Consider the following 9,346-nt stretch of genomic DNA (forward strand, 5'->3'; position numbering starts at 1 on the left):
AATAATCTCAAGAGCATATTTCGTTCTCGTTTTAGATGGAATTAAAGTAGGATGTTACTTATGACATTCTCTATTTAATTTATTATTTATTGTTTATAAATACGCCAATTCAAATATTATTGTCACCTTCGTTAGTCAACCCTGAAAACCCAATAGAGGTTTAATACGCTACGAGATCCAAGCTGATCTAAAGATTTATTTTTCATTCTGTTTCTGTATTTTATTTCAGCTAAACGTTCTTATAACCGGAAGTAATCAATAATACAATCTTAAACCCAATAGCTTTCAATGAATACCATAAATGTCTAATAGCATAAGAAATGTTATTGATGACGTCTAAAACAGCAGCATGGAAAGAAAATCAAGTATAAGTTGCTTTTATATGGTATTTTCTCCTTCCTTTCTGCTTGCTTTCGTGGTGTAACTGGAAGCACACCCGGCGCGTATTTGATCGGTCCAGAGTTCGAGTCCCTACGAGGGAAAAGCACATTTTTCGCGTTTCCTGTCCCCCCCTTCCAAACAAAAATTATAACTACTCTAAACTGGCGCCCGGATTGAAGCGAAAAAAATGATGCTCGAGGATAAGTTGCCACCACCAAGATTTGTCGATTGGTTCCCCTAATCCCCAGTCGCCCTTAAAAGAGGAATGTAAAGGATTTTCCTTTCTTCCTCCTTTTTGCATGCCTTCGTGCTGTAATTCAAAGCCCACTTGATGCGCATTTAAGAGGTCCAGGCTCGAGGGCAATGCACATTTTTCACACCTCTTGCTTCAAAAATAAATAACTAAATAAAACACTAATGACTCTACTAATTTACTGATCAATGAGGAAGCTTTAAAACAAATCAGCTAAATTAATACTAATTAAATATATTATTAGAAGAATAATTAACATTAATCAAATAACGAAGCAAGTACTTTTCCAAAAAGTACTTTAAATTAGTAATTTTCTTTTTAAATATTGTGGCTGCGTTAGAATCTAATTAGTTCCTTTTTAGTGAAACAAGTAGATCTTGCATGAGCAATTATGAAACATTTCTCGAATTACGTAAGAAATTTAAATGCGTACATAAATTAAATTCCCCATCCTCTTATTCCACCCGAGAAAAAAATAAGATAATGAGCTGTCTAATCACATAAAATCTTTTACCTGCATATGATTTAGGGATCCTGTTTTCTGCCCCTTTTTCTTTTTGTAAGCAACTTCAGCTATTAAAGCTTCAGTATCATGCCAAAAGATTCAGGTAAATGAAATGATTTGATTACACAGTCTTAAATGTTAAGGTTATTAAAAATGCGCTTTTTATTGCCCTGAAATTCCATTTTTTACTATTTAAGGCATAAAAATATTTTTGCACCCTCCCAATAACAATTAACTCCAACAAACAAACATGTGGAAAAATAACATTCGCTATTGCGTTCAAAGAATAAAAATTAATAATGAATGAAAATTGCTTTTACTACTGCCTTTTTAAATGATACAGGCTTGCATCAAAGAAAAGTAAGATGGAAAACAATTTTCGCAGTATACACTTCTGTTTGCTTATGATAACTTTACGTTTCGAATCGTTCCTACCTTTAGAAAAAGGTACGTATTTCCAAATTTTCCATTTCTTTGTAAATAAGGCTTTTTTAAATATTTGCATTTAATTTTTATTGCTGATAAGAAAGATTAACGTATCTTTATTATTTATCCCTGTTGGGAAATTTGCATTCCTCCTTTGTGGCTGCTATGACCCGAAAAAAAGCAAAGTATAAAATCCGGCGGTAGAATTCAAGAAAGGGGATATGCTTTATCGACGTAGAAAACAGTCGTGAAATATTCCAGCGTATTGTCGCAAATTTAAGGGGACTCATACACCTTAAAACCCATAAGATGTTCGAATAGGTGACTGTTGCAAGAATTGGGATAACTTATTTATTTTAAAAGCAATTACTACCAACTTTTACAGTTGACTGCATAATATAGCTGCTTTCTGAAATAGTAATAAGAAAGTTTGTGTTGCAACAAATATATTTATAATTTAATCCGCTTCGTGACAACATTCTTCGTCATGTTTCAAATTTGGGCGCACAGTTTTAAACATTCTGTTGCATAATTTGATTCCATATTTAATATATAGCTTTTATAACATTTGGAAACTACTGTAAACCTAAAATTCTAAAAATTTCATGTTAAATTTTTATTTTATTTTGAGTTGAATTTATAAAATGTATTTTATTTAAAAAATTTTTAATGTTTTCGTTCATAAAATTTTTCAATATTAAAATATTCATCAGATTGTTATTTCAGTTAGAAAATAGTGCCCATATAAAGAATTCCATGAAATTTCAAGTATGTAACAAGAGCCACTTTTAAAATATCATGCGCGCAAGGTGAAAACATGGTGAAATATTTTGTCATAAAGAGGATTAAGTTACAAAAATATTTGTGGCAACACGAACTTTCTGATCACTATTTTAGAAAACAGCTATATTGTGTAGTCAGCTCTTTTAAAGTAAATAAAATATCCCAATTCTTGCAACAGTCACATATTCGAAGATCATGAGGGGCTTAAGGTGTATGAGTCCCCTTAAGGCATAAAAAACTGCAGTGGAATGTAACTGTGGAAGACTAGATTATAACAGGAATCTAGTGCAGTATCCCGGATAATTTATTACGCCTCCAAGTACCTGCCTAACTATTTGAACCGTCAAAGACTCAAATTATGTTGTACCAGTCAGCAAGTGTACTTATTCTTTTGGTAGAGAACCACGCCTTTACACTACTGCGTATCACTCTGAAAAAATTTAAAATTTAAAAAAAAAAAATCTGAATGGTTTCAGATTTTAAATTAAGTCCAAAGGGACACTTTTTTACAGATGCCCATATTCGCAGTAGGATTACGTCATTACAAATTGGATGGCTTTAGGTACCGTTGTTTTATCTTACTGCGAGAAACATACATATATTCATGCAGATTCTTCATTATTTCATTTCTTCAAATATAACACAGGGCGATAATATTTGATGGCAATGATTTGAAAAGTGTTACATCGTTTATAGAGCTCCGACGAAAAATCGCAAAACGAAAACAATAGTCCTTCAGTGACACAGCCCCTTTGGACTAACAATAACCACAAAAAGACTATTACAATTCTTACAAAAACCAAATTTATTTTCTTGAATGGAATTATTGGCACCCTTTCTCCACTCGTGTTTTTAAATTGTGTCTCAAATTGCAACCATAACTAAATGTGATGTATTTCAGAAAGTAATATTATTATAACTGAGTATAAAAACATCATTTTTATTTATTTTGGACTGATGCTTTAAGAATGGTTAACCTTACAATGAAATAGATGAAACGACGAAAACTTCGCGTAATCGCGATATGGCTTTTGAGGCAAAAAGTCACCTTTATCACAATATACACTCTCACGACTAATTTGTGTAAATCGGTTTCCGTTCACAAAGTTTGTTCTCATTTACCAGGCATTTTGAAGAGTAGTAAACTGTTGAAATGCATACTCTTTCTTAACTTAAAAGCTTTTTTGCATTTTTAAAATTTCAAGCTCTTTAACAGGATTCGTTTTCCGTTCTTTGACTAATTAACGAACCGCACTAGCTTTCGCTTGAAAGAAATGAACAAAGATAATGTTTTGGGCGTATCTGAATCTAATTAAGAGAAAAATGTAAGAGGCATTATTTTTATTTTTGTTAAAGATACAAAATGTTGCGAAAACACAACATCAGTCAAAACCGATTACTTTTGGGATACATAAAAATTTTTAAACATCTGCTATACAAAGGTACATAACATTTATTGCCAACAAATATCATTTTTCCTACCGCTGTATTTGCATCTTGTAGTTTTGGTCGTTAAGATTTTCTGAGTAATGTTTTTTGTGAGATCCTTTCTTGCTTCGCCTAAGGCTAAATTCTGAAAGAAAGATAGTTGACCATCTCAATCAGAATATGAAGATAAAAGGCTACGAATTCTCATCATATGTTTCTCTTGTTTACAGCAATCCCAGCGCAAAACCTCTTTGAATAATCTTGTAAGGATCTTAAGTTTTACTAACGTTTATTTTATTTTAAATCTTTACTATCACTTCTTATTTTCTACTTCCGGCCAGAATTATAAGCGTGAAGGAGTTTATGCAAAGTTGTCTGGCGAACGCCAAGTATTTAAGTGTGGCCTTTTTGCCAAGCAGAGGAGAGGAAGCCGTGAGTTCGAAGCAGGCCGCTTACCTTAGAAGTTACGCAGTTGCTACTTTGCCTTCCAGGCCAGAGGTTTTAATCCTCTTGATAAATTAAACGTATTGTAGTGTTCACAGTCTCTGTGCTACATACGCTTTCTGTTATTATAAGGCCAATCTTATTCTAAAGTTAAATTAGAGTTTAGTTTTATTTTGATATCTTTTAAGTTAGACCCCGAGTGGAGGGTCATTGTATTCCGAAGTACGGAAGTCATTGTATATAAAGAAAAAAAATAAAGGGTTTTGTATACCCTTCGTCTGTATCCTGTCTACTTACTACAATTAGTGAACATAGCTTTAGTAAGCTCTCTGTTCTAGTCAGGTCATTGTATGTTTCCGAAGAAGGTAAGAAGAAACATTGAACCTGATAGTGGCGCCCGACGAAGAATAACCATGGCCGAGTTTCAAGAAGAACCTGTGCTGCCTGCAGAAACAGCTCAGAATCCAGAAATGCCAGCTGCCGCCCTGGAAGGATTTGGGTATATTGTCCAGACCATGCGCGCTTCGATGAAACCAGAAGCAACGTTTAATGGAAACTCACAGGTAACCAGTTTTTTGGAAAAATTGGATGACCACTTCATGCTCTACCCCGTGCACGAGTTTCAAAAAGTTACCTTAGCTACCAGCGCTTTGAGGGGCCAAGCGCTTAACTGGTTCAAATGTATCGGCAGAAGTCTCTTGGGTCAAGCAGGAAGTCCCACCTATACCTACGAAAATTTCAAGACTGCCCTACTAAAAGCCTTCCCTGTTGTAAGGGATCGTGCGAAATTAGAAACAGAACTTTTCAGTATATATCAACAAAGAATCGAAAACCTCTCGAGCTTTATTTTAAGAAAAATTCACGTTTTCAAGCTCTTGTATGGAAACCGTCCGGATCCTGAAATAATTCAAGTGATTTTGCCGAGGTTACTACCCCAAGTGCAAGACTTTATTGAATTGAGAAATCCGACTACACTGGAAAAATTATTTGAGCTAGCAATCCAGTTTGAAAGTAGAAGAACGGCGGCCGTCGAAAGAAGACGCCAATATCAACAGCGAAACCAATTTGGTACGCCAAGACTACAGCAAACTCAAGCACATGGCTACGGAGAAAAAGCGAATCAGTGGGCAAGGAAACCCGAGCATTCAAAAACAGCCGGCGAACGTCGACAGTTCAATAGCAACCCAGGAAAAAAGTCTCAAGGCCAGTGGAGAAAGAAGGAAAGCACCGAAAGAAAAAATAATTTAAACTAAAACGGATTTCTGCTGACGAGAGGGTGCGGAAATCCGAAGGCCACGAAAACCCCTCTTCCTACAAGTTAAATACAGTAATGGTGAAAAATTTAACTCTTCCGAAGATTGAAGTCTTGGTAAATAATATCCCGGCCACCGCACTCCTGGATACCGGCGCGCAGTGTTCCTGTGTGGCAGAAGTTTTTTTTAGAAAGTATTTTCGCAAATACCGCATATATAATGCGGATAATACAACAGTATTAGCGGCGCAAGGAGAACAATGTAAGTGCGTAGGTAAAGTACCTTTGTACATCCGTATCAAGGACGAACAAGTAAAGGTGATGTTTTTTATAGTAAAGAATTTGCAAGCACACTTAATACTAGGAATAGACTTTCTTTCAGACGCACAAGCTACACTGGATTTTAATGAAGCGTCTCTTAAACTGACGATGAAACCAGTGCGTGTAGAAAAGGTTGAACCGCCAAGGGTAAATCTCGACCACCTGCCTAATGACGAGCAAGATAGAATCCGACAAGTGGTAAGTGAATTTGCTTCCTTATTTAGTGATATTCCAGGATTTACCCAGGTTACTAACCATAGTATTGACACCGGAGATGCATTGCCGGTTCGTCAAAAACCATACCGGTATGATAAGAATAAGGAAAAAATTATAGAATGGCATATTACCGATATGCTACGTAAAAAGATCGTAACGCCTATCTCAAGTAGTTATGCTAGTCCGGTGGTTTTATGTAAGAAAAATAATGATTATCCTTTGGAGCATCCAAAAAGGTGGAGATTCGCTATTGATTACCGTAAATTAAATTCCATAACGAAATATCCGGTATATCCGTTACCGATTATAGAAGAAATTTTAAGGAACATAAAATCAACCAAATTTATGACAACTTTAGACTTAACGAATGGTTATTTTCAAATAGGGATCAGGCCTGAGGACGTGCCTAAGACGGCTTTTATAACCAAGTCTGGCACTTATGCATTTTTGCGAATGCCGTTTGGCCTTTCAGGCGCCCCAGCAACATTTCAGCGATGCATGGACATTGTGTTAAGACCTGTTCTCGGAAAGTCCACATTTATCTATTTAGACGATATCATTATTACTAGTGATAATCTAGACCAACATGTACAGGATTTAAGACAGGTGTTTTCTTTATTAAATGAGGCCGGTCTAAAAGTTAATGTCGAAAAATGCAAATTTGCAGCCCCTGAATTAAAATATTTAGGTTACAAAATATCGCAAAAAGGGATCGAGACAGATGAATCAAAAATAATCGCTGTACAAAAGTATCCGACTCCAAACACGGCAAAGAAGCTCTCTTCTTTTCTAGGACTTTGTTCATATTATAGGTCCTTTATAAAAGATTTTGCGGCTATCGCTGAGCCATTGTTAAAATTAAAAAGGAAAAAGGCAAGATTCTCGTGGACGGCCGAAGCCAATAGTGCTTTCGAAAAATTAAAACAAGCATTAACGCAAGCCCCTGTGTTGAAATTTCCTGAAAAGGATGAAAATTTAGAAATTTCAGCGGATGCTTCGGATTATGCGGTAGGAGCGGTACTTTCGCAAAATCAGCAGCCAGTAGCATTTTTTAGCCGAACTTTAAATCAAACACAAAGAAACTATTCCGCGACCGAGAGAGAGGCACTTGCAGTTCTGTTAGCAGTGCAAAAGTTCCGAGTCTATTTTGGAAAGGCGCCGATAACAGTATATTCTGATCATGCGGCGGTAACTAGATTGTACTCTGGAAAAAATTTATCCCCAAGGTTAATAAGATGGGCACTCAAGCTGCAAGAATATAATCTGGTAATCAAGCATACCCCCGGAAAGGAAAATATTGTAGCAGATGCCCTGTCACGAATTAAATTAGACGAACAGGGTAATACCGTAAAAGTTGCAATGCTGACAGCGTGTACAATAAATTCCCGAGAAACTGTAATAACCGAACTGGGTAAGGATCCTGAGTTTGGAAGTATTTATGAGTATTTGAAGGATCCTGAAAATTTTAGCCACCAAGATATTGTGGCGATAAGAAATAGGGTGGCCCATTACGAACTAATAGATGGTCTATTATTTTATACAAAAACTACGAATTCCAACAACGAATTTCGACCTGTTATCCCAGCTAGTCTTAGATTAAATATCCTGCAAGAGCTCCATGACAGCCCTTTAGCTTCTCATGCTGGTATTCGAAAAACTACTCAACGCGTACGCGAGGCAGTCTACTTTCCTGAACTGCAAAAGTTAACAAGGGCGTATGTCCAGTCCTGCCCAACATGTCAAGCCGTTAATTATATTAATTTCCGCCCGGCCGGGTTTCTAAATAGTATTAAATCCGAATTTCCAAATGAAATAATCGGCATCGATTTATTGGGCCCTTTCCCAAAAAGTCAGTTAAACAAAAGTCGCTATCTCCTTGTTATAGTTGATCATTTTAGTAAATGGACCGAAATTGTTCCCTTAAAACGAGCCTCCGCGAAATTAGTTACCGATTCTATTTTAAATAAATATATTTTAAAATACGGGGCGCCCCTAAAAGTTATATCGGATAATGGTCCTCAATTTGTAAGTAATATATTTGAAGACATGTGCCAAAAACTGGGCATACGTCATTTAAAAATGGTCCCGTATCGGCCGCAATCAAATATAGCGGAACGGGTCAACAGAAATATAGTGAAAATTATCCGTAGTTATGTTAAAAATTTTCATAAAAGCTGGGATAACTATGTCAATGAATTTGCTTTCGCCCTTAGGACCGCAAAACATGATACAACGGGAAAAACTCCTGCTGAGTTATTTCTAGGCAGAAAGATTATAACACCGTTAGATAAACTATTTTATGTGCAACAAAGAGCCCCAGAATTTAAAATGGGTGATATAGAAAAACTAATAAAAGAAGCAAAAAAGAATACAGAAGTAGCACAAAGAAAACAAAAATTGTATTATGACTTGAAACGACGGGGAGTAACTTATAAAGTAGGGGATGAAGTACTAAAAATTAAGCATTCACTTTCTTCAGCACCAGAAGATAAAACTGCCAAATTTTTCCCACGCTTTGAAGGACCATATGTTATAGAAAAAATAACTCACGCTGTTGTAGTATTAAAGGCAAGAAATGGTGAAACCTGTTCCGCAAACATTGACCAGATAAAACCATTCTATGACCGTAATAAAATGCAAATCTTTTCAGATCTTTTGCAGGATCCGGTACGGCAGACACCGCAGGTACAAGTTCCAGAGGTGGGAAAACGACAAGTACAAGGGCAAGCCAATGAGAGACAGAAGCAAGTGAAAAGAAAATTGCCCCGCGGAAAAATTGAAGGTACAAAGAAAAAGAAGCCGTTCCACCGTCCAAAAAACAGAGTTCACGAACACCCCCAGAATGAAGAAGGGAGAAGGACGACGTATGTGGAAAAGACCGGGAGAAAGGACGGCAACTATAACCCGGCTGTGAAACGGAAGATTGACTCATCCGACAGAACTCTCCGCAGCAAAAGTCGCCGAACTGCGGAAGGGCCATCAGCGGCGGAGGAAAAAGTACAAGAAAAATTTGAACGGCCAACAACGAGGTCCAAGCAGGATCACGACAGAAGTTTCTCGGTTCCACCAAGACCAGCTGCCTTCAAACGGCCAAGACCACAAGCAGAGGACAGAAGGAAGATGTTCAAGGGTGGCCGTAGTGGTGAAAAACGGAAGCTTCCAGAGGAAAGCACTGAAGGGCGAGCCCGTACAAGAAGGAGGATCAACCAAGCTACGGTTTGCAGCACCTTTAAAGACTGGGCCCAGAAAAGGATGTCTGAATATTACAAAGATAAGTAAAATTTTGTGTTACTTTACAAACTTAAGTTAATCTTTCATTCTTACTGCAAGTGGCAGA

The sequence above is a fragment of the Stegodyphus dumicola genome, chromosome 3, assembly GCF_044657685.1.
Source record: "Stegodyphus dumicola isolate Sdum_Otavi_A_Nest chromosome 3, ASM4465768v1".
Taxonomy (NCBI): Eukaryota; Metazoa; Arthropoda; class Arachnida; order Araneae; family Eresidae; genus Stegodyphus; species Stegodyphus dumicola.